Source organism: Diadema antillarum, unplaced genomic scaffold (assembly GCF_040938485.1).
Source record: "Diadema antillarum isolate AM-2024a unplaced genomic scaffold, OU_Dant_1.0 seq00000124_RagTag, whole genome shotgun sequence".
NCBI lineage: Eukaryota > Metazoa > Echinodermata > Echinoidea > Diadematoida > Diadematidae > Diadema > Diadema antillarum.
The window spans coordinates 2,756,702-2,780,373 of record NW_027271204.1 but is presented as its reverse complement, the minus strand read 5'-3'; the positions used below and the strand labels follow the sequence as shown (position 1 = coordinate 2,780,373).

Below are 23,672 nucleotides of genomic sequence, written 5' to 3'. Positions count from 1 at the left end.
CATAAAAACAAAGATGTACATACAATTTAATCAATCTTGCTGCTGAAATATGTACACATGTACATTACAAGTAGCAATGATTCATCCATTTTCTCTGTAATGTGACAAAAGTAGGACTAATGATTAATCTTTCATTCCTGTAGCTAAAACTTGATAGCAGATCATTAGAAAAGTAACATCAATACACCCAATTTGACTTATCCCACCGGGTTTTTTGAGGGACTTGAAACCATCGGGGGGGGGGGGGGCGGCATTTTGGCCCCCCGTTCAGATCTCGGCCGTGGATCGCGCGATCCTCGCGAAAATTTGCAGTAAGGTAGAGGCCAATGTAATCTACAAGACTGTATAGTTAGATTTTTCAAAGTTTAATTTATGTATTTTGTACTAATTAATTTATGCTAATTTATGCAAAAATAATTTTTTGCCTATAAATCAAAAAATAAAGCTCCAAGACTTCTAATTTTTGGTGAATATATTCTTTTCAATATCCTCAACAATAATATTGAAGCAAAAATTCAGATTCATAATTATTTCTTATGTATTTTATTGTTTATTGAATTTGTTATGTATTTCGTTGTTTTTTTAAATTTTTGTTTTTCTTGTTTTTTTCGTCAAAATTTGTCGCAGAATATTTTTAAAGCATAATCACGCTGAAATAAATCATTATCAGTCATTTAAAGTAATTTATTATTATATGAATTAATTGCAAAAGCACAATTTACATTGGATTTGGACACAAAATCATGTTTTTGAGCAACTTTTGGGTCGACGAATTTTTTTTCAAAGGGGCGTGGCTTCAAAACTGTATGCCCGGGAGCAACAAATTTGGTCTCAAAAGTTGTGCGATACTTGAAAAGTCATAAAATGTTGCGGCGAGAGCATTAAGCATTGTGGAATAATCACGCGAAACGTCGAGGGGGGGGGGGCCCAAAATGCCCCCCCCCCCCCTCCGGTGGGAATAGGGTTAATTAGTTATGTACCTGTAGTATACTATATATATATATATATATATATATATATATATACATATACAAATGTTTCCCCTACACATATATTACACAAACAATGTACAAGGTACATTTGTACATTTTATTTGCTTAAGGTAGAAGTATTACTTGTTGATAATCAACGAAAGAATCAATCAAAATTGATCCAGCAAAAGATACAAAGATATCAATATCATGCTACAATCACCCAAAAAGATATCTGACTTTGGATATATACCCAAACTGTTTATGAAACATAGCTTTATCTACAGAAGATGTGAATATACTATATCATCATAACTCATTCTATATCTTTAATATTGCACCTTTTCCATCGATTCATCTCTCTGTATGTTTGTCAGTGAAGAACAGCAACCACATTGCCTCACATCCCTGTCATGAGCAACTTTAATAAGATCCTTGCAAAACCGGCTAAATCTAATCTGTGACTGCCTACAACTTCATCCATCTGCACGTATTTTGCATGTACAACATAAAGAAATAACTATAACACTCTAGCCACGCATAATGGTTCTAAGACAAGTTCAATCAATAAAGTTATCTTTGTCAATTAATTCAATTAATGACTACATGCACTTCAGTTTCCTCCTAGACTTCCCTTCCTGTAACCCTTGGTTAACCCTTTCTGAGCCAGGGATATTGGACAGTGTCTATGGGGTATACTGTGTCAGTGGCCACTCCAAAGGTCAAAAAGAGTTTGATGGAATCAATATACAGTGTGTATCTTTCAACAACAAAACAACAACAGCAACAACAACAACAACAACAACAACAACAACAACAACAACAACAACAACAACAACAAGAAACACAAACAAAATAGCTCTAGCCGTGTGAGTGGGATGTTCATTGGCACTAATAATAGTTTTGGTCAAGGCATGTTGTGACATTATATCGACGATGACACTGTCATTCCATTACAATGCAAGTTCTTGGGACATATACAGTAGTTTTCTTTTTTTTCCCCTTTTGATCATTATTCATTCATTCTTTTACACATATTGAAAAAGAGATGAATGTTGTGTACAGCAGTTTTGTTTTTTTTAAACAGTAAGGAAGCTACATAACATTGTTCAGCATGAAATGATCATTCCAATGCATCCTAAAATCAAGCAGATGATACAGCTGGACATATCAACAGATGATAATTGTTTTGTTTTTTTCAGTACCTTTTTCTCGCTGGATGAGGTTGGCACGGTAACAATGTACTCCATCACAAAGACGATAGCAAAGAGAGGATCCTTAACGATCTCTGTCAGGTTGATGCTCCCCTTCACGTGGAGGACGGATGTTCCTCCCTGAAGACTTTCTCTGGAAATCAAGAGGGTTACCATACATATATCTATGTTCAATTGATTTTTCCTTATTTTTATTTTATAGAACCTGGGTGCGGAATATGACACAACTAACTCTATGTGTGCCATGGTGCAAACCCCCTGTATGCCACATATCATGGCTGCAGCATATTTTGAGTGCTTTTGGAAAACACTCTGTCTTTGAAAGCCATGTAACCTTTGACAGAAATGTTTTTTAATGCTCTAAAAAAAGACATGCTGTAAAAGTTGTACAGAAAATTCTAAGCTTTGTTGTGATGTAAACCTTATGACATAGCTATGGCTATTTTTCTTGCGAATGGCCCAGTAGCTACGCTATTGTTCAGGTCTGAGAGTCATGATTTCTGCAGACACAACCATGACAGAAAATTAGAATTTACTTGAAAACCCTTAGGGAAAAAAGTACCAATGAATGATTCGACAGCAACAGTGATTATTATATCAAATTTAATCAAAATTGGTGATATGCTCTCCAGCGTATCTCTTAAAGGTATTTCTACATATCATTTTGCCCTTTCAACTGAAGTTTTACACATACAGATGTAATTGGAAATACTGTTTTCATTTGTATTACAGTTATTTTCAACAAATATGTAATGTATTTGATGATATGTGACCGTGCACCTCAAAACGAACATGAAGTCGCACACATTGATTTTGCGTGAGGACTGAAAATAAGTGAAATGGGTCAACCTAGCCGAACTTGACTTTTTTATATTTTCTGAAAGAGCGAGTCTTCTTTTACATTATGCTAATATTTGGTATCATAAAACGGGCAGGAAAGTGTTTTTTTTTTCAGCAGTTTATCTCGAAATTTTTTTTTGGTAGAATAGTGTGATTAGGTGTGTCTTTAGAATCTCTTTTTTCATTTCTGAACTAGATATATCGCTACGGCTACTGATATGCCTCCGCCATAATGCATGGTTCTCCTAATAGGTCTATAGTACAATGTCTTGACAATGTGTGATGACAGTTTCACACAATTGGCAAAATATTAAAATGACAGGTTTGACACAAATGTGCTGAATGTTCACTTTTTCTAGAACTAGGTTCAATTGGATGAATGATTAAAATGTCAGAGTGCAGGTATTTGGGGAACTGATGATTTTTACTTGACTTTTGACCCTTTTATAAGTCTATGCATTGAGTAATTTTCAAGGTATTGAGAAAAAGCATAATTTCAGTATCAAATGGGAAAATAGCATTATCTAAACCTGGCCTTTGACCTTTGACCTCACAGTTCCAAAGAGAATCACTGTTAGGTTGAACATGCATAAATATGTAAATTTCATGACGATACCTTGAGTTACTTTCGAGATATGGAGGAAAAAGTGCAATTTAGCACTTTCACTTGACCTTTTACCTTTTGACCTTTGACCTTTTGGCAAGAAACTTCCCCAAAAATATATATTGGGTAATACATGCCATACATCAAGTTTGAAAAAAAAACCCTTCAGGCATATTGCATTTTAAGGAAAGTAGTGATATTTTGAGGAGTTGACCTTGACCTTTGACCCCCTGACCTTTGACCCATGACCCCAACTTCCCTAGATAATCACTGCCCATCGGTACAAGCATATATACTAAGTTCCATGAAGATACCTTGAACCATTTGCGAGATATGGAGAAAAACATGAAATTTCAATTTTTTTTTCACAAAATAACCAGTGACCTTTGACCTTTGACCCTGTGACCTTAAAATCCACACAAAGTATCATCCCCCAAGGATATACCCTCATACCAAGTTTGATGTAAAACCACCACACGGTTCTTGAGATATCGACAAAAACAAAACGGGACGGACGGACGTACGGACGGACGGACGGACGACCCGAAAACATAATGCCTCCGGCCACTTCGTTGCGGAGGCATAAAAACCTTGTCCACACTCATCACTTTCAACTCTAATAACTTTTGAAAGGATAGTGCTACTGCTTTGAAAGTTGGCATTAATTATGGACAGAATGTGTTAATGAGGCATGCTTAATTTCACTTTAATCTGATAATCCCTTCATTGTTGTTACTCTGGTGGTTTACTTCCTGTTTTTTGTCCCATTCATCGCACTGCCAGCACGGTTTGGTAAATATTAAGCGCTTGAATAGACACTGTACTTCAGAGCATCTTTTCTCAGTTCACACTTTTCCTGAGTTTGTGCTTTCTTTCCAATATTTAGATACAGTTAGGAGAGTCCATTTAATTTGAGTTATACACCATTTTAAAGCTTAAAGTCTGCTCTTTCAGAATATGGTCTTAACTAAAAATTCATGTCTGGCGACTTTTTGTTTGTTTTGAGGTGCAGGGTCACATATACACTTAAAATCGCAACAGAGGGATAAATGCTCAACACAGATACAGACTGATACAGAAACCATTTTCATTTGTATTCCAGTTATCCATACGTAATCTATTTGTTAGCATGTACACTTATGATTATGACAGAGATGAATAGACAACAAACCTGGAACCTGACATGGACCCCCTCCTGCCCCTCCTGCTGCTCCTGGCCCCGCCCCTGCTCAGGGAGTCAGCGTCCAGCATGACTATCTGAGGCTTGTCCACGTAGCCCCATCCATTGTGCACCCCGACCTGTAGCCTCCTTTCAGTCACCTGGATGGTGCCCTTTTCAGAAGCCACTTCCTCCTGTAGAGCAGAGGTTGTGGAAGCACGGCAGGACATTGCATTGATAAAGGAAAGTATACACAGACCTCCCAACCTATAATTTTTGTTCCTCCCTAGTTAGGTCTGTTGACAATATTGTTTGTTTAATATCATTCTGGAGAGAGCAGCAAGTGCTCCCAGTAGTTTGTAACTAGTTACATGTACATGTACAGCGCTATAAAATGGCAATTACTTATAACCTTTCTGACTGAAAACTAGGGATGATTTGGCTCAAAAGTAGGAAAGAAAGAGCAGTTTCCATAGAAGTGTGTAGAAAAATCATGAAGAAAAATAGGAAACTCCTATTGAAACATGAACTGGGAGTGGTCAAAATTCAGAGTACTTCCTCAAAATTCACAATGGTTGGAAGATCTGCATATAACATGCCAATCTCATCATCCCCCATCATTGCTATTATCATTGTCATAATTATCTTTATTGTCTCAGCCATTCAAACTGCCAGCATTTTTTTTTTTTTGATATTGGGGAAAAAACCCCCAAAATGTTCAACATGAATACGAGATTGTACCACTGATGAACAGAAGGGTATCACAATCCACACAATTCTATTATGTTACTGACTGCCCCCCATTACGTGTAGGTACACATACACTGCTTGGCAATTTGGTCCACCCCGGCTTCAGTAAGAGTCGACTCTTAAGAATTAGAAAAGACTCACCCTGACTGATCTGTCTGCATTGATAAGTCTGCAGAGTTCCTCCTCAAACTTCTCCACACTGGGATTGAGAGTGACCTCCATCTTGTCGACGATGGCGGAGATCTTCTTCAGCGGCTTGGGCTTCCTCAGACTGTCTCCTCCTACAGGAGGATGGCGAGGGATGGAGAGTGAGATAGAGAGAGAGAGCATTCACATGCATCAGGGGCATGGAATATTAAACAGATATTGACTGGTGGGAGGGAAATATCATAGATCAGGAGATTAGATTGAATCCAAATACATCAGGTGCATTAAATAGAATATTGACTTGCGGAAAAGGGAATATCACAGATTGGGATATTGAATCCAAATCCATCAAGGCCACTGAAAATGAGACATCGCATATTGACTGGTAGGAGAAAGAATATAACAGACTGGGAGATCGCATCCAATGCATCTAGAGCATTAAAAATTTCAGAGATATTGACCAGTGAGTTGAACATTACTGCAAATTGAGAAAAATGCATTCACATGCATGTACGTATAAAGGAATTGAACATTCAATACATATATCGACAGGTAGAGGAGGAGATGTCTTAGACATTTTTATGGGTATCATCATGATTACTGTACTGTAATGTCAGTCAGATTTTCACTGCCATCACTTACATCACGAAAAATGCAACATCAGGTCTGAAGGAAAAGGAATACAAACAAAAAGAAAAAGCTAGACACCAACTGAAGAGGGATAAAGGAAAATGACTTTAGAGACAGATGCAAAGCAAATGAATGAAAATATGTGGAAGTTTGTCAAACCTGAACTTGGATCTACCACAGCGATCCCAGGGATGACATCGCTGCCAAGAGCAAGGATGTTTTCTGGCAACAGGTGGTAGACTTTCTCCAGATACCGGTGGGTCTTTATGGTGAAGCAGATTTGGCAGTCTGTAACAAATGTGATGTTCTCGTTTCCTGATGGGAAGAATCAAAGAGAGAAAAATGGTATTTAGGCATCAGCAATATGGACAAATTCATAATGATCACGACACTTCGAAACTCTTCACAAAACATATCATCTCACATATTCTTTGAACCCCAAGCACGAAAACATTTGCCCAAATATTGCCTTTTGTCACTTGCTTGCAGCCACACTCTCATAAATACTGGCATGTCACACTTCCATTAAATATTTGTCAGGAATCAAAATTATTTGTCAAGTGTCACACGGCACAAAGAAATCCCACAGAATCAAAATGCCAAGTTCCTCAAGTTGCAGTCACTGTTTTTCTGAACCTTAAAGAGCTGTGTATGATGAGAGATAATTATCAATCATAGATGCAGTAGTTGCAAGCAAGGTGCTATAGTATTAATCTCTACTGAAACTTGCATTTTGAAGCAAACCCATGGCCATGTACTACTCAATTACCAGCAGTAAGACATTCCTTACAAATAATCTACCAATGGGAAAAGAGCTGCATACCCTAATAGAAGAAACAACAACCCCTAGTCCCCCTCCCCTCAAAAAAAAAAAAAAAAAAAAAAAAAAACAGACACCAAAAACCAAATAAAAATGGATACATTGATGTGCATACAAAATGTACAATGTGTTGTCCAGTTTATGCAGCTACAAACGGAGGGTTAGAAAGCTAAATCTGAACATGTAACCCATTGTACCTTCAATGTCATCATTCTCCAGGTAGAGCAGGGCCCTTGGGGAGCCATGGTAGACGTCTGCCCTCCGGACTGGGGCTGGTGTGGACTGGGAGGTGTCGGGAATATCATCTGGGAAGAGAAACAAAGCCAAGAATTAAGGGTGATGTTGTGATTTCTGTCTGATGTGGCTATTTCTTGACTGGCATTCATTCACTCATTTATCTTTAACCCGTTGAGGATGAGTCCCAAGTTTCTTTGGGCAAGCGTCTACAACTGTGTATGGGAAATGCGCGTTGTAGCAAAATCAAACCGTCCTCCATGGGTTAAGTGCTATCACGTGAGGCTGAGATGAAGAGGTCTGTTTCCTGTACATGTTGTACCTTTGGGGATAATGGAAGAATAATAGTGACCCCCTTGTGGTGCACCTTGGGTGAGTGGTAACAGTCAGCACTAATAATGGGATATCACCTACTTCTACGCACATTCATGTCTTACGTGAAAGGAAGAGATGATGAACTTGAGTGAGGTCCACAAGCAGTAGACGAGTTTAAAGTGATTATTAATGGTTGTGTACACAGACACGATACAAACTTCAGGATAGGAAATTTTTCTTTGGTGCTCTCTATTGAGCATCAAGGAAGAACTGGTGGAATTTGCAGAAATCTATTGCAATAGACTCTGACGGAGGAGTGCATTCTGCTATCAAAGCGTTATAAAAAGTGGAAGTACAATGTACCTTGAAAGGGTTAAAAAGTGTAGCAGCATCCTTGCACTTTATGCTGTTGAAGAAAGGAGATGAAGACAGAGAGAGAGAGAGAGAGAGAGAGAGAGAGATATGGAGGGATAGAATATTTCTTTGAGAGAAACTTTGAAGAAGATCTGTTGGTAGAAAGAGGGAGCTTGTTATTAAAGAAGCAGAATTCTACCTAATAGTGTGGTGAAGGGTGATAAAAAATGATACCGGTAGATGCTATTGAGGGGAGGAGGCAGAGGTTATGGAAGTTATGTAAATAAAATGGTAGTGAGCATCTGCTTGAAAGACAGATTCTGTAAAAACAGATAATGCTTTGATGTAAAAACAGGGGTCTGAGAGCAAACTACATTGCAAATTTAAGGCCCAGTTTGAAGACTAATCTATTTCATGATATTTGGACTTTTCCCATTTCTCTATCTTACGTTCATGCTTTCATCTTCGAGTGCGCCTTGCGCATTTCATTTTCAATTGCAATTATTATTATCATCTTCATGATTTGATATCAATTACATTTACGGTGGACTGTGCCTCCCACTTGAGGAAGTCTTTTAACCTACCTACCATTGTTTTCTGATTCCCATATCAATTCAATGACTTCATTCAAATATGAACAAACCATACGAGTTGTTACAGATAACATAAATTTTAGGTAACATGCAAAGGTATTTTTTACTCTATGAGGCCCTATATGGTTATTCCACTTTCCTTCAAAACACGTAAACAAAATGACTGCAATTGACATTTAAAATCCAGTTTGTTTATAGAAAATACTCAGACAGCATTCAAAAAACTTTAAAAAACATCACTCTTCTTTTGTGTATCAGTCTGCATAAAATGGCAGCCAAAAGCTTTCCTTTAAAAATATTTAACAGGTTTATGATTGACACCGAGTCTTCAATAACCCTTTCATGAAGTCACTTTTTCCATTTGCAATAATTTCGTGCCAAACTGCGGCGAATTTATCGATCCTCCATCCCATGACAAGCCATTAAGAAATCAACACAATGGGACGGAGAAAGGCGTCACATAAATGACGAAGAGCAGAACAGTGCGCCTTGAGGTTAATGAAAGGCTGAAATCAGGCCACGGGAAGCGCAAATACAGTGCATTAGTACCACACTAATGCGTACATCGTGGCAAAAAAGATATAGGAAAAAAAAGAACAAAAATAGAAAAATCTCAGCAGCTACAATGCATAACAAAAACCAAAGAATGCATTCAAAATCTCTCTCTCTCTCTTTTCTTTCTTGGAGAAACTCTTGAAGAGTTATGGGAACACAAGGTCTAGAGATTGCACGTAGATGTGAATCTGAATGGATACCGGTAAATACTGCTTCGTTGTAATTCAGCCAATTTTGCTCTTGCCGACAGTCCGTCCAATAATACCTCTCCCTATAAAGATGCCCTTGCTTATTCTTCTTCTGGTCTCGCTCCTGCATGCAATACTCATATCACCATTGGCCCTTCTCTTCTGCATGAGTCGTCCTTGCCTTCATCATTTTCTAAGGTCCAATAATTTCACCAGACATCATTACTAAATATCAAGACATCACTGTTCTATTTGAAGTGATGACATCACAAGGCAACTGATGAGACAAGAAATCCTTAACCTTTGACATTACCGATGTAACTTACTGATCAGCATACGGCGCTAAATCTGCTCAGCTCCCCACAAAAAGAGACTCAAGCACTCAGTGTCACACTGAAACATGGAAGCGTCCACACAGGAGAATGAGGTGCACGGAGGGTTCCTGCATAAAAATTGGGTTGTAGTGGCGACCTCCTTGATATGCATCGCGGTGGTTGGTCTCGTTGGCAACATCTTGGTGATCGTGTCAGTCTTCCTCTCTAGGAAACTTCAGACCATTACCAACATCCTTGTGGTGAACTTGGCCTGTGCCGACTGCCTGGCCTGCCTTGGGTTCCTGCTGGAAGGTGCCGAGCTGGAAGGAGCTCATCTTCCTACCATGCTCTGCTTTGTGGTGGCCGGAATCAGCATCGTCTCCCTGGTATGCAGTGTCCTCACTCTCGTCTCCATCTCGTTCGTCCGCTGGTACACCATCACCCGATCAATCCGTGGCCACCGCGGCTGTCATACACCATGCAGGGTTGTCCTTCTGGCTCTCCTGTCCTGGGTGCTGCCCATCACATACCTGGCTGCGGTGCTTCTACTGGGTTTTGCTCAGCTCGGCTACAACAGTTTCTATGGTCTGTGCACCCTCAGCTCACCAAGCCTCGTTGTCACGGCTCTCAACATCTCCATCATCATTTTCCTCCTCCTATCTCTTCTGATTTTCTATGGCCTCATCCTCAAGTTTGTGCTGCACCACAACAGGCGATTTCAGGCCAGGTATTCGGTGGACGTGGTTGCCACAATCTCCGGCAAGAGGGAGCCTCGTACCAACCGGATGCACTTCAAGAGGAACACTTTACTGAAGAGGAAAGAGCTTGCAATTACCAAGAACCTCTTCATCGTGGTCTGCATCTTTATTGTCTGCTTTCTGCCGTCCCTGATTATCCTGGTTCCCTCCTTGCATAAGCTCTCAATCTACGCAGTCCTGTTCCTGTCTGCAAACAGCGTGATGAACCCAATCATCTACAGCTTCAAGCACCCGCATTTCAAGGAGGTCTTTCAAAGGATTTTGTTCTGTCGGCTCAAGGACATGCCCACACAACAGCAAAGTTTTAACTTCAGTGTGAGAAACTGACCATAGGAAAAATCTTGTACAGACACAGCAGAATCAAAACAGACAGAAGTTGAGGATTTTGTTGGTATTCCTGCTAGAAAGAAAATTGTACAGCCAATCTTGGATACCTTTTGGAAAGATCTCTTCATACATACAGTAAGTTATCTTACATGTATCTAAATTTTGACTACAATTGTAATTCTATGATAGAAATATTGCATGAATATTCTGTTAGATCATCATTCTGCAGCAAACATCTGACTTTAAATACATACAGTGTAATCTGTCCTTGATGGGTCATTATGAAAATCCTTTTTTTGGTGATTACTTTTCACCAAGACGGAAAATTTTTTTTTTCGAGTGGCACATCTGCTGAGAGTTTTCCAAAATACACTGAGGAGGGAATGACATCGCGAAGTACCAAACTTTTCCCACTATATCATTCTTGAGACTTAACAATTTTTAAAGGACAGTCAAACCCATTTTTTTAAATTTTTTTTAAAGCAATAGTTCTGGAATTAAACAATGACATTTAAGTATCTATTAAGAGATTCTCTTCTCTCATGCTCCAAAAGACTAATGACAATCTTGTTACACATAGATGGAAAGTCCTGTTACTGCAAAAACTACCTCAACGTACCAAACTTTATTATATACACGGTATGTGTGTTAATTTGATGTTTGCTTTCTCTCGTCTGATTCTATGAATGTATTAGTGACTGACTTTGGCAAGCACTTTACCTTTTAGATGTAGAAATATGTATGTATATATATCAGAATGCCAAGCTACAAGTGTAGATGGCTGCTTTTAATCATTAATGTCTGCAGCGTAAAACAGTATTCAAAGCCTACTACCACCTGCCCTCCTTGATCTTGCTTTTTAAATTCTTGCACTCTGAAACTATGGCAAGTACGCCATACCTATGATGATCACTTTCAACAATGGAATTGACACCATCACCTTGTAATGGTCTGACACATCCTCATTGTGGGGAAAGTTTAAAAAAGGATATCTTGGTGTTATTTCAAAGGTATGCCTGATCCAGAAGAAGGCCTAAAATCAGTGAGAATGAGCAACTCAACTGGAAATCTCTGTTACATTTGTTTGTAGTCAGTTTGCTGTAATATCTATCTGAACCTGAAATATCACAGAAATAATCGATATCATTAAAAAATAATCATAAATTTTTGTGTAGTATGGAAAGAAAGAGTCAGTCGTGATTTTTCTTCAATAGAAGGCTCCCTTGACTCTGTGAGAAAGTTTTAGAGCTACATTTCCTCTTTCAAATGATAACAAATTTGTCTTCTAGAGTTGTATAATTCCAAAGATATTGGCAGTTCATTTTGTCTTTTCAATTTCTTTTTCTGCCTCGGCAATTCATTTCCAAATCTGAGTCCTTTAGTCCCAGATCCTGTACTTGAAACTACAGTAAATCCCAGGTCCTGGAAGAGTGTCTTTTGTCCACTTGAGAAGGAATTACCTACTAATCCTTCTTTTGTCTCTACCACGGGCGGGCGTACTCTATTGAAATCGGCAGGACTTTGTCTGCAAGGGGTTTGTGATCGCGCAATTCCTTGGTTTACTGGTCTACTTTCCGACCACTGTACATGAGCATAGACAAGGACAAAAGCGTGTTCTTCTTTTGTGCCAGCTTGGGGACGATGTGAAGCTCACCAAGACAAAAGGATGAAAGACTTGACCGACGAACGAAAGCTTGACCCTTTTTGAGGGACAAAATGAAAGCCGCTTCCGCAGGAGAGCACCCAAGCAGAACAATGCGAGTGGAAATGCATAGACAACAAATGCAGATTCAGTAGCATACACACGCTTGGTTTATCAATGAGACTTTTGATCTATACACAGCTCGCAGTGGGTGTGCTCTCTACGGATTTTCCCCGACGCGAAAAAAATACATCTAGCCGAAAAATCAAGTATTTGCTCAAAATTTTCCAATGTAAGCATACTCATATTTTTAGTGGAAACGATGGCTAGGCTACGCTAATAACTACCAGTACATTTCAGTGGCAATTTCTTGGTATAACGCATTATGGTACCACAAGAACTTAAATGCCAAATGTTTTTCGCGCTCTTCTTAGTCGCCGTTCGGCGACCATGGTACATGTACGTTAAGAGTTAAATGTCACCTTACTTTTGTAAATAAAATTGGATGATTATATGAAATGGAATACATACTGAAAGTGAAGCATGACATTTGCTGGAAGATGGCTGTAGCTTTTCTTTGATTTGTTTGTGTGTGTGTGAAATAGGTAAACATACTGTAAAAGCCAAATTTTCATGTGAGTAATTATTCATGCTCAACTAGGCATTAAAAAAAGATGAATTTTGTGTTTTTAATAAGACAAAACCAAAACACAGAAGGGCAATTCCGCGGTTAGTAACGTTACATTTTAAGGACATTCTCATGATTTAGATTAGACTCATTTCTCTATCTGTGGATGTGAAGTCTCATTAATGTCACCAGAGATCATTCTAGTGTAGACCTAGAACAGAGCAAAGAATGAAATCATTTCATGAATTATTTTAGAAGAAAGGTCTGCTTTTAATGCCGGTTAGTAACGTTACAAAAAAAGGACATAAAAAATTGATGAGCAACTTTGAACAAAAAGTTTGCTTAAACTGGTATAGTTTGAAATATATCAACACTTATTTTTCATTTCTAGCTTTTAGGGCAATGTCTACCCCAAATATCCCTTCTCATAATAACTTTGTTTGAAAATTAAGTACAAAAATCATGGTTAGTAACGTTACGGTTTGTCCAGTGATTACAGAATTGTGTGTTAACTCAAATCATTACATGTTTCCCCATGAGAATGCAAAGTTAAAGCTAAAAAACATCAGATAAGACATGAAACTCTTATTTCAATCATCAAACTCATGCAGTATAGTACCATTGTACTTGTACATGTTAAAAAAGACTAGAAAAAAAGTTTGCATAAATTACAAATTAAAAAAAAGTACCACTTTTAAAGGCTAGGTCAAGTGATATCCACAGTTTCATAACTTCGCCAATCACTGTTTATCATGACTCACAGTAATTCACAAAAGCAGCCTGTTTTATTGAGCAAAACAGTTAATGTGTTCCTTGAAATCAAGAGTACCTTTAATAAAGGGGAAAGAAATCAAAGAGCAAAAACTAATGTACTGGTATGTAGTATGTACAGTGTATGGCCAATTGTGGTGTGCGTAGTCATTGCACAATAGGAATCCAGCATATTGCAATGTTTTATATTATTGTGAAAGTAGTTTAAGTCATACAACATTAACTCAAATAATACAGTGTATTAGTTGAATTCATGTTTATTCAAGTCTAGAGACATGTATTTTTTTTCTTTTAGAAAAGTTTGAATGTCTAATCTCTGCACTGTTCTGAAAACAAAAGTCTGTTCGCTGTACCTGAAGCGTAATTAACCCCGACAAACCATTGTATGATAATTTCAAACTGGGACAGAAAATTTGAAGCGATGGCCTCAATTGTTTTTAACACTACTTTCCACACAAAATGCTCTGCTGGCCTACAGATTCCGTCAATTGCCCCTTCCCATGGGAAGTGGTTAAAAAAACAGAAAATCGCTCAATGTGCACCTTGTGAGCCTTCTGTAGTGATGCAAATGCTGTAGACCCCCCCCCCCAACATTTCCCGCCACGATTCCGCAACGCGCAAAGATTTTGCCGCATCGTCTCATGAATTTTTTCATTGAAGTCTCCCGCATATTTTGAGACCAAATTTGCGACGTCCAGGTACACCGTTCTGCAGTTATGTAATGTTTTGCATAAATGCATGTCGACCTGAAAACAGCTCAAATTCATAATATCATGTGCAAATCCAATGCAAATTGTGTTTTTTCGTTAATTTGATATTAATTAGATTGTTTCAACCTTTGACCAGTGAAATCAATCAATTGTAATGTAGATAAGCTTTGAAAAGTGCCTGCAACACATTTTGGCAAAAAAAAACCAATAGAAAACAAAAGGTTAAAAAAACATTAAAATACATAAGAAATTAACAAAACAATAAAAAACAAAAGAAACTGATTTTGATTTTGCTATTTTCTTTGCAAGAAAATTGTTTGATGTGTCTTGAGGAACTCTTACACAAAAATTTTGCAATCCTTCAGTCTTTTTTATGGAGTTATAGGTGAAAATATGATTTCATACGTAAATTTGCATAATTAATTTACTAAAAAAAGAAGCCAATATCTTTTTACTGTATGACCACGTAATCTCGTAGTTGACATCTGACTCTATCATTGATAGGCAAAATTTTGCCAGACCAGGACCTGTCCATTGGAGTCTTATTCACTTATTTCATGGTTAGTAACGTTACAATACACACAGGCTGTGGTTAGTAACGTTACGTGGTTAGTAACGTTACACATTTTGACTGCTGTTATTTCTAACTTCTATAATGATTAGTAATACTTATTTTTATATTTCAGTTAGTCATTAGACACAGCAGGAAAAATTGAAATATTATCATTCATAGACACTTTATACTCTCTGGAGGTAAATAATTTCACTTTTTGGTTAGTAACGTTACATGACTGTCCAATGGTTGGGGAAATGCAATGTTTGCATTTCGAAGACATGTAAGTTGATTTTACTTAATCTATCCATGAAAGCACTGCATTGCCTCTGTGAATTCAATATTTGTGGCTAGAAAATGGCATTTAACTTGACTAGCTATCTTCTTTGCTATTATGGAGATTTTGCTGATGAAATTCAATCCGAAAGATTACTTGTTCAAAATTGGTGAATTCAATACCTAAAACTATCAAGATACCCTGAAAAATAGTTTTTCCTGAATTATCAATGTGTTCTTTCTGAAGTCAAACACAAAAATCAAGGAAAAAACCAAATTGAAATTTTATGGTCATGTCCCTCTAACTGCGGAATTGCCCAGAAGAGTGTTTATCTAATAAACGTATTAAGTGTACATGACACAGCAAGCACCAAGTCACCTCCTGTAATTGTTGTGCTAATGTCTTGTTGCACAAAATGTGCAAATATTTCCACACCTTGAAAATGTCCACTTTTGCAGCAGTAGGTTAAGTATCTAAGTACAGTGGTATAGAAACAGTTCCCCTTTGCTCAATATGCCAAAGGACATGCAGAAGACTGTGTTAAGAACTCTGCATAGAAGTAGGCCTACAAACTACATGTACTTTCAGCTTGCTTTCAAATTTACAGTTGGGAGGGGAGAATGCTGTAATTACCACTTATACCTTTAAAAAAAAATCAACCAGGTTTGGCATTCTGTTACCTTGTCATGCTGCTTGCAATCAAAATTCTTAATACTGACTTGTCCAAGGTACATGTACTATCACAGTTCTTCTGCTCTATTTCTGAGTATTTGCTCTTTTAAAATTCTAAACGTCCATTCACCTGATACACTGAATAGCTGGCATTACTTCATTTTTTATCCTTGTTCTTCGTGGTTAATTTAATACAAATTTCATGTGATGTGAAAGGAATGTGGAACATTTCTTTTTTTTCCGTAGACCTCATACATCCTCACACACTGAACATTGGTTTTCTTATCACAATGGCCTGTGACTAGTGGGTGATTAAAAACATTACATGATATGGAAAAAAAAAACATAGAACTATTAAGTTTTTGTTGCTCCTAAAATAAGACCTGTTATTTTTAATAAATTAATCAAGGCACTTGTAAATTACATATTTTGTATTGAATTCAGATAGTAGAGTTAATGAAGTACAGTTAGATATCTTTTTTTTGGAAAAGATGGAAAATTTCCATTAAAAAAAAATTCTGGTTAATATTGGTTGCAGTCTCTTGCTCCCCCCCCCCCCCCCCCCCCCCCATCACAGAGGAACTGAAATCACCGACAGTACAATGTACATTGTACTTCTGGTCATTCATTCCAATACTAAAGAATAAAAATACAAAATAGTGCAAAATAGTCACAAGTCACTGAATGCAATCAATAAGGTGTCAACATTTCATGTTTTTAGACAGGACTCCACACTTTTTTTTCCCCCCACTCACCCTTTGGGCAAGCAGATTTCTCGCTTTTCATATTTATGCTTGCCCACAAGGAAAATCTACTTGCCTGATAATCAAACATAAAAACAAAAAACTTAAAACAAAAACAATTAGACATTCACTTCTTATTAACCTCAACTACTACATGTCAAGTCAACACTGTATTTTATGACATTTGAAGTTGTTTGTCCTTAATTTTGAATATTATTTTGCAAGAGCTGGAATTCAATCAAATCTAATTATTTTTGCAACAAAATGGAACAGAGGAGAGAAATTCCTTGCTGTCTCATTGGTTGACTGCTCATCACGTGACATGCAGTATAAAGTCTGATTGCATGTTATTGCTATCAAGCACACAATTTTTGTTAGGTAGAATATATTATAGTGGATGGCAATGACTTGCACTTGTGTAGCAAAATGTTTGCACTCGTTAATAGCAAATGTTAACGCTCTCAGCAAGCACAGGCGCAACAGATTGACAGTTTTTTATGTGTTATTGCATGGTCACTATTAAATGGTAGCCTACACATGTATGGGAATTAATACCATGGCACACAGGCCTATAAATGCATTTTACTGAACAAGCTCTCATGATGAATTGCACACTGAAAATCAAGCGGACAAGAATACGCATAACTATTGTAATGCGCCACTAAAATGTCCTTTAGATACAGATAACAATATTGAATATTATACTTTGATGTCATCCCTCTACATTTTGATACTCGCATTATACTATAGGCTGTACCATAGTTGTGCATTATATCACTCCTCTGATGCCATACTTTTGCAGCATGCACTCAATCAGTTACAAGCTCAAGGTAAATCACTTACAGGTATTTAAAATCAACAATCTTTACAACCTACTGAGGACGAGCTAATTTTGCTACAACTGTATCATGCATTTCCCATAGACACCTGTCCGAGTATACTCTGGACTAGTCTTCAATACATAGGTTAAGTGGATCGCTTCTATGGACATGTACACTTTGTATGACTGTACCACTGTATTAACATTTGCCTAGATGCTCAGAAACTTCCTATAGATGTGTACAGATCAGTAGCTGTGACACAGCGCCCTCTTGAGTTCAGAGCTGGAAAGGGCATTTCTCTATCTCTCTCTCTCCACCTCATCCTAACAAGCAGCTGAAAATGTCAGGGCCTTTGCGCTTCCATGGTAGCAAATTAAGATTGAACGGGCAAATGGTGTAATCAAATGCCCTGTAAATATTGATGGCATTGGATGATGCATTTCTGTCATACACGTACACGTAGATCTTGACTGACGCAGCCCGATAGTATTGGCCTTGTCATCTCGTGTGCGGCAGAGCACTGAATTTGACCAGCATTCACAAAATTAAGCCTATCCAATCAATTTTGAGGAAAAGAAGGGATGCAAATTTGTAAAAAAACCAAAACAAGGCAAAACAAAAAATCAGTCATGAAAATATTTTGTAAACTGTACCACAAAGATGTATCAAGTAATTTTAGTGAAAACAATACAGCTCTGAGAAAGAGAATTGAACAAATTTGATTGCAAACTGTCAGGACTTGTCGAAAGTACATATTTTTGTGTGTACAAATGTATGTGTTTTCCTGAGATATACTGGTAATTATACTTTTAGGCTCAAGTGAAGTGTTTTGGAAACAGTAAGATTAAAATTGAAAACACATGAGTACAAGTTAAGACATCTGCAAAGAAGGGGGATATTTGTATTTCAATATTTTAATTTACCTACATGCTGTGCATTCACAAACTATTCTTGCCTAATAACAGCACATAAATATCGAACAGTGTGTCTCAAGGCATTTTAATCCTTCGCAGATAAAACTAGAAATGTCGCTACAGCGACTGGTTATACCCCGCCAAACAACATTTCATAAGCTTTGGTCAAAAAACTGAGGAAGTAGTTAACTCCGCAAGATCTTTCCTTGATCTTCTGCCATTAATATGCCGTTACTATGGCAACGTACTTTCGGGTACTGTCGAAAAATGCGTCTTGCACATCTACAACCAAAGGCCCACATCTGTACCAAGTTTCATGGAAATTGGGCAAAAACTGAGGAAGTAGTTTGCAACACAAAATTTTCCATCATTTTGGCTCATAATATGTGAGCTGTTACCATGGCAACATACTTTTTGTCACTGTCAAGAAATGTGTCATGCTGACCTATATCCTAAGACAAACATTCAATATGAATTCCATGAGAATTGGAAGAACACTGATGAAGCAGTTTTGCCATGAAGCATTTTGCCCTATATTTTACCAATAACATGCCGTTACCATGGCAACGCACTTTTTGCCACTGCGGAAATATGTGTCTTGCACATTAACATATTCAGATGAACATCTGTACCTAATTTCATAAAAATTGATCAAAAACTGTGGGAGGAGTTCGCGACGCAAGATTTGTACCCATTTTTGCCCATAATATGCCGTTACCATGGCAACGTACTTTTGGGTACTGTCAAAAAATATGTCTTGCACATCTACAACCCAAGGCACACATCTGTGCCAAGTTTTATGGGAATCGGTTGAAAACTGAGGAAGTAGTTCGCGACGCAAGATTTGCAACGGACCGACCGCCCGACCGCCCGACCGCCCGACCGCCCGACCGCCCGACCGACCGTCCGCTGATTCCTATATACCCCCTTCAAACTTCGTTTGGCGGGGGTATAACAATAAAATAAAGGAAAAACTGAAAATAATGTGAAAATCATAGAAGCAGTTTCCTTTTGATAGATATTATTACAGGGTGCTGAAAGAGATTCATCTAATTTGGATTTTAACAGAATTCACTATCTTCTCTAGATGTGATTTTTGTTTCTTTTGTGTCTTTCTTTTTTTGTCTCTCACACATATATGGGTACTCATAGCTTCACAAAACTCCAACAAACAAACTATCAAAGTATAATGTTTATCAAAACAGATATGTACAATGTAGTCTGATGGAAAGTGCCTGAGGATGCAGTGCTTTACATACTGATTTCATGCACCCTAAGCATGAAATCCCCAACATTCCATCTCCTATTGCTCTTGCATGCATGACTTGCCCCCATTTTTGAGGACCGTGCATCTGTAATGTGCAAAGTAAACCAACAAGAGAAAGGAACACAAAAGTAAAACACAAGCACTGCACACAGTATACAAAAAGAACATGATACTGAAAGAAAAATATGCTCATAAATCATGCAGTGTTGTAGAAAGGAGATTTCCTATCCATGCCTTTGGATAAAAGTCCTTAGAGGACTAGTTCACCTTCATATACATGTGGATTGAGTTAAGGCAACAATATCTAGTAGAACACATCAGTGAAAATTTGGGGGAAATCCGACAATCCATTCAAAAGTTATGAATTTTTAATGTATCTGTGCAATCACTGCTGGAGGAGAAGATTACTACAGTGTATGATGTCACATGCGTACAACAATGTAAGGAAAATAAAACGAGAATTTCACAAAACTTGACTTTTTAAATAAAGTGCACATTTCTTCGACATGTTACTGACTTTTGTCAGGGGTAATATTATTTCCCCTGACTTCTGAAAGAGAAAAGTCGAGTGTTCTTTTATTATGTGAGACAAGTGAGAATATCTTGAATTTTCTTTATACTTTCTTCATATAGTTGTACTCATATGACATCACAAGCTATAGTAGTCTTCTCATCCAGCTGTGACTGAGCAGAAACTTCAAAAATTCATAACTTTTGAACGGATTGTCCAATTTTCCTCAAACTCTCATTGATGTGTTCTACTATTACTGCTGCATTCACTCAACCCACATGTCTATGAAGGTGAACTTGTCCTTTAAAGAGTTTCACAAGGATGATTGAAATGCTACAGCTGTAACTTAAAGATGCTGAACTCTTTTTGTGCCACAGACTTTGGACAGTGTATACAACACTATGAGTGTCGTGATGACTCTAGAAAGATACTTGTATGAAAATTCTCTTTTGTCCAGCATGGGGATATAACTTTGCTTTTGCAAAGTCTTAAGAATAGCATATAAATTTCATAAAGTTTTTGATTTAAAATCAAGAGGAAAAGAACTTCTATGTTCACTCTTGTGATTGATTCTGGCAAATTTCAGCTACCAGTATATTTCACTGTTTTGTGATTGTGTAATGCCAATCAGCATTAGGTCAATAATGCTTGACTACAAAATTAATTGGCTATTTAAAAGTAATGATAGCCAAGCAGTCCCTGGAGGAAGCAGTATTTTTCTCCCAATATGGTCTGCTTCCACATTAGACTCTGAATTCACTGTACAAAAGCTGCCCACATATCTTCTCACTAAACTTTAATATCAATGATACAAATCTAAAAGGAAAAATATTTGAAGAGAAACAAACTATTGCTAATGCCCTCTTTGTTATACAAGATTAGGGGTGAATGTTAACACTCTTTGATCGTTTTTTTTTGAAAGGACAGGTTCACCTTCATAAACATAAGGATTGAGAAAATGCAGCAATATAAGTAGAACACATTAGTGAAAGTTTGAGGAAAATTGGACAATCGATGCAAAAGTTATGAATTTTTAACATTTTTGTGTTGGAACCGCTGGATGAGGAGACTACTGCAGTTTGTGAGTCATATGCGTACAACAGTATAAAGAAAATGTAAAGAAAATTCAACATATTTTTACTTTTTTTGCATAATAAAAGACCACTTGACTTGTCTCTTTCTAAAGGCAGGGGGAATAATATTACCCATAACATATGTCGGTAACGAGTCAAGGGAATGTGTACTTTTTTTCAAAAGATGAAATTTTGTGAAATTCTCTTTATATTTTCCTTATATTGTTGTACGCATGTGACATCTGAGTTATTCATACACTGCAGTAGTCTTCTCATCCAGCGGTTACTGCACAAAAACTTCAAAAATTCATAACTTTTGAACGGATTGTCCGATTTTCCTCAAACTTTCAATGATGTGTTCTACTAATATTGCTACAATCGCTCAATCCTTATGTTTATGAAGGTGAACTTGTCCTTTGAATATTTTTTTATACCTGTTCGATATACCTGTTCAGTATAACAATAATGATGATAATGATAATAATAATAATAATAATAATAATAATAATAATAATAATGATAATAATAATAATGATAATGATGATGATGGTGATATGATAGTAATAATAATAATAATAATAATAATAATAATAATAATAATACACTTATATTGCACCAAATCCACTCTGTAGAATGCTCAAGGTGCATGCATGTTATTATTGCCCTTGTTATCATCATCATTATTATTTTTGTTAGAAGTAGTAGTAGTGGTATGTGTGAGCTGCCTGATTATACGACTGTACATTTGTTACCTTGCTGAAACAGTCTGAGGATGCCCCAGCCGCATGAGAACTGCCGCTGCCCAGTCTTTGGGTCTGACAGGTTGCCAACGATCTCGACCACGAGCACGATGTTTGGGTCCGCCAGTGAGGTGTGAAAGTAAACGGGCTGTTGAGTGAGGGAACCGGGAAAGACATGGAGTCTCTCTTTATAATCAAGACAGAATGTGACCCAGTTGAACACACATAAGACAGAGATCTTTGTACCACTTACATATTGTATGGCTTGGCATGTCAAGCTGGCAGCTTGCATCTCACTTAAGAAAGCATCGAGTAAACTGGATGCTAAATGCACCTACTTTTGTAATTTGATGGTAGCCATATTCACTTTGAAGCACAAATGACACCTGATTGCCAAATTTCCCTCCATTGATTTAAAGAAATATCTTTCCACAGCGTTTGAGTAACAGCCACGATAGAAATATAACGGGCCATTTCACAACAATAATGTGCCCATGATTCTTACCACTGCTGTTAATCAAACACTGTACAATCGGTGGTACAAGTGAAGGGCAGTTTGTCAAATAGGTGAAATACAAATAATTCAACGCGAGAATTACAGTATGAATCAAAGAGATAAAAAATACTATATAGTATAGTATAATACATATGAATCATTGAAAGTACTTGTTAAAGGAATGGTTCCAACAGTTCTTCAAATTTATTTACCATTGACAGATCAATCTGACAACCCTTAAAGTTATAAAGATATACACATCATATACATTGTACATTGTAATATATCTTTTAATGGTTATGAGATTGATATAATTGGTGAAAAAAAATTAAAAAGAGTTCCATCTGTTTTACACAAACTTTCAATGATTTTCTCTTTTTTAAAAGATAAATCATCGGATTCACTGTATATATGCTTTATTTCAATTCAAATATTTGTTAAAATTGTATATCTCACTGACAGCTATGAAAAAATAGCATCACACCACAATGTACTGTGCTAGGCAGCTAACTTGATATCACTTTAAACATGGACAAGAAGAAGACATTCAGGAATCTTTATTTTTCAAAACAGTATACAGTGGACCATAAATATTTACATTACATGCATGAAAAATAGGCAGTGATACATGTACATGGGGGTATACTTGTTTTATCATATCACAGTTTGGAAAAGCAAATATTGCTTCTTGTCAGTGTAAAAGTACAGGGTAACATATTATCAAAAAGGCTCTTTGATGATGCACTTAGACCCATAATACAGAGTGGACTCATTTAGGACTGCAGATTCTACTCTATATTTTTGGTGATGTCCAATACCCCATTTACAAATTTGATGTATTCCCAAAGTTGGGTAAATGTTGGTGATTGTTTCGTAAAGAGTTAAGACAATAAAAGCACTATTACAAGGAGTGCTCAGTGGAGTACCCTAAATGTCCTACTGGTATAAATGGGATGCAAGATGATTTTAGGCACGACTTTGTCCACATCTAATGTAGTCAAAGTATGAATATCAATGACCACCAAATCTCATTAGTAACTTGGCTTCTGTGAACACAACAATACCAAGTCTGGAAAGCCCT

The 23,672-nt window shown here is 37.2% G+C and overlaps 1 pseudogene; it reads right to left on the bottom strand.

The window, feature by feature from the left end:
- Window positions 1-23,672, bottom strand: part of LOC139727262 (nephrocystin-4-like) — a 78,983-nt pseudogene that overhangs the window by 25,993 nt on the left and 29,318 nt on the right.